Below are 4,188 nucleotides of genomic sequence, written 5' to 3'. Positions count from 1 at the left end.
TTCCATAGGGTGTTTGCACTTTCCAGAGAGAGACAGGGAGAGGGAAAGTGAGAAGTCACCCTCCAGGGGAATGACCAACCATTCTCTCTCTTCCATTCTTCTCTCAGGATTTTGGGCACACATGCACACACGCCCAGCATGATTTTCAAACCAACAGGTCCAGGCCTCAAACTGTGATTGACCATGTGGGAGCCCAGTATCATAACCACCATACCACCTGTTACCCCTACATCTTTTAAATAGTTTTTATAGGGGATATTATTGAGATTCTCATTCGGATACTTTAGACAGTATAGAAAAAAAAAGAAAAATTATGACTAGTATTTCTGTGGTCAGCATGAACATAACATGTCCATTAACATAAAGGTCATTGTTTACAGAGACTTTTGGGTACAAGTTTTGAAAAATAATTTATTTTGTTTAGGACATGTTTAGCACAATGGTAAGAGGTAAATTAGAGCTCTGCCTGGATAATAAATAAAAATTGTGCATTTTCTACTGTTTTGTAGACAACAGAGACTCACCTTTTCTTGCTTTGTTTTGAATTGGATTTTATATAGAGAAATCTATTGTTGAGTATCTGATTTTCCTACTTCTGAATAAATCATCTCCTTTAAGTTAGCACCAAGTTTCTTATAATGGAATTATAAGAGTTTATTATTGTGCCTAAAAAATTTTAAATCATGCATAGTTTTTCATAATATGCATTTTCCATGAACTTTTTGACTAGCCTTTGTACTTACTGCCTTAGTCTATTTTGTATTGCTGTAATAGAATACATAAGACTGGATAATTTATAAAGTTCTAGAGTCTGGGAAGACCAAGACTAAGTTGCTAGTGGGTCTGCTGCTTGCTAAGGATCTCGTCTGAATTCTAACATGAATTCTTGAAAAATGTATTCTCTGGAGGAGAAGAATGCTGTTCCTCAAATGGCCAAATTGCAGAACAGAGTAAACTTTCTCCCTATAGTCCTTTTAAAGGGTCAATAGTTCATCAGTCCATGACCGAAACATGTTTTTTTAGGTTCCATCTCCCAAAACTATCACATTGTGGATTCAATTTTCAATAAATGAATTTGGAAAGAACATATTCCAATCATAGTACATACCTACACTACTGGGCATCAAAATGGACTGTGTTGTCTCTGTATGATAATTTGGTCTCTTTTCTCTTGCTTTTTTTTTTTTAAGAATTATTTCTTTATTTAATTGTATTTGTTATTATTATTATTTTTTAATTTGACCAGAGAGAGACAGAGAGAGAGAATGGGAAAGTGAGAAAGCAAGCCAGGTTTGGGACTCTAACTACTGTTGGTCATGTGGAAATCCAGTGCATTAACCATCATGCTACCTATTGACTCTCTCTCATTACTACTAAGGCTTCAGTGGCCATATTATGTCATTTTTAGTAGTACAAAGTATTAAATATCATCAAGGAGTTTTCTAGAGGATATTTTGACTTAAATTTTATCTGTTCCTCATAAAATATTTTGCTAGAATGAAATTTATTCACATTAATCTCAAATTGGAAGTGGAAGTACTAGCAGTTTATGAAGTTGGCTTTCCATAGATTTGGGAGTATAAATTATTGTGTGACTTACTAAAAATCTCCTCAACCACTAGTTAGTATAGTAGGGCAATAAATGACTTGAAAACACAATCTTAGAAATAAAATCTAAAATCTCAACAGAACAAAATGGCCAATCCTATTTATAGTTCCTCTTGCCACTGTAAGAGACAGCACAAGAAAGACAGAGTACAAGATTAATAAGCAACTGTCTGAGAATTGTATGTTATTTGATGGTGAATTTGATAGCTGTCTTAACATTGTAAACTAGAAGAATTTGTTATCTCATCCTAATTTACTTCTGACATTTATAGCCATTGCAAAACACAATTAACTGTCAATCTTTCTTCAGAAAGCACCCTAGCTCAGTATTTCCAATTGATATAAGAATGTAATTATCCCTGAGAGATATAATAAGGTATGCATCCCTTGAGAAGATGATTTATCTTTTACCATTTTATCACTCAGCAAGTATTGATTGAGTACCTACAGTATATGCGGCACTGAGTGGTACAATAAAAAACTATTATTAATTTATGCATTTACCAAACATTCTTGAGTGTCTAGTAAGTGGCAGATCTTGTTTTTTGAGCAAGAAAGGTATAGTATAAATGGAAATATTAGCATAAAAAACAGTTAGAAAATAATAATTTTTTTTACCGTGCCAGCAGGTGGTGTAGTGGTTAAGGCACTCAATTCCCATATGGCCAACTGTGGTTCCAGTCCTGTACCTAGCAGCTTGAAACCGAAGCTGGACACATGTGCTTGCATGCCCAAAATCCCGAGAGGAGAATGGAGGGGAGAGGATTGCAGCATGGCTAGCTCCCCCTGGGGGGGATGATTTCTCACTTTCTTTCTCGCTGTCTTTCACTGTCTCTCCAGCAAGTGTACATGCCCTATAACAAAAACAAACAAACAAACAAACAAACAAAAGCAAAAAAAAAAAAAAAAAAGAAAACACAGGAACAACCAAAAAAACTCTCTTAAATTTTTTTCACTGTATTCTAAGTGATGTAGATTTTAGCAAAAAATGATAATTAGGTAAGAATGGGCTAAGAAAATGGAATGAGAGAAAACCAATGCACGAAGTATAAAATGTATACCCGAAGGGTTCAGAACCTGAAAATTAATTATACATTCACAAATGAGAAGAGACATTCTGGCATATAATTTGGAAAGAATTTTGAGTGGGAGTTTTGATATTTCACAGAAAATTATACAAGAATTAAATATATGATTTATTTTTATTTAATCTAGTTGAGAATTATAGTCTTAATGAATCCTAGACCTGTAAACATCTTAGGGTTCACATTGTCCAACTTCTTCATTTTGTAAGTGAGTAGAGCATTGCACATACTAATCCTATACTTCTGTCTGTAAATATATTTATTTTCCTTGTAAGACATCAAAGTGAAGATTACTCTCCAAGAAAATACGAATACTACTTTGAAGTAAATTCTCTTATGGCACGCTAAATGCAATGAAGGTATTATACATTCTGTGTTACATTTGGGATGGGAGGTAAGAGTTAAGGGCAGAGGAACCGAGGTCTGATTATTCTTGACTTCACATTTTATAACATAGTCAGGTCAAAATTGGTAGACAATGTGCACTAATCATGGAGTTGAGATCAGACAGTCATCAAGTAATTATTTGTGTTTCTGAATAAAAATGAATAGCTTTATAAATTTGGAAGACTAAACAAAGTCTGTTTCAGAATACCAATTACACATCTCTGTGATGATTAGCAAAACAAAATATCTGAGATCCAAAGCAATCAGAGAGGCTAACAAAACAAACAAGATTGCAAGTCATAGGTGTTCTCATTGCAGAATAAAATTAAAAAAAAAAACTATTTATCTTAATCAGAATCTACGTTCATTTCCAGTTTACATATACAGTGTACAAATATGACAACAAAGTGAAATTAAGCTATGACTGGTGTGACTTAGGAAAGCTGCCCACATGTCTGTTTGCCAGCAAATCAGCCAAAACAGAGAAAACTAATGGAAATTCCCCAGGCAATGTCAAAGTGAATTGAACAGCAGTTCATCCCTATGCCAGTTCCAATTTTACTGTATACGCTGCCAAACTGAGTACGTGATATGTTCCTTTTCTTACTGTTGTTTGTTTTTTTTCTAATTAGTGTTGGAATTAGCTAATACCAATAGATTCAAGCTTCTGATATTTGAGATTTTACATAAAATGTAACATACTTTTTGTCCCATACGGTCATATATTTTCTAGTTCCTTGCAGTTTATTATAATCTTAGTTATTGTCAATAATAGTATTAACAATGATGTTGGTGAAAAATCAAACATTTAGTTAGAGATGTCATGAATTAGTTTGAATTTAAAAAAAAACAATATTATTACTATTTTTTTCTTTGTGGTTTTGTTTATTATTCCGTTTTGTTTTGGTAGAGACTACTTTTCTCACTTTAGCTATATGGCTGTAGTGTTTGTATTTAGAAACAATCCATCACAATTTCATTAAGACAAACATTTACAAGTTTAATCTTAGACTAATGAATGCTCTGTGAATGAAGAAACTCTCTAGATCAGAGAGTTTATGAAAAAGGTTGATGGACCAGCAGTTGGCATAATGGCTATGTTGCTGGA

The sequence above is a fragment of the Tupaia chinensis genome, unplaced genomic scaffold, assembly GCF_000334495.1.
Source record: "Tupaia chinensis unplaced genomic scaffold, TupChi_1.0 Scaffold000005_2, whole genome shotgun sequence".
Classification (NCBI taxonomy): Eukaryota; Metazoa; Chordata; class Mammalia; order Scandentia; family Tupaiidae; genus Tupaia; species Tupaia belangeri.
The sequence above is the reverse complement of the archived record's forward strand: the minus strand, read 5'-3'. Positions refer to the sequence as shown.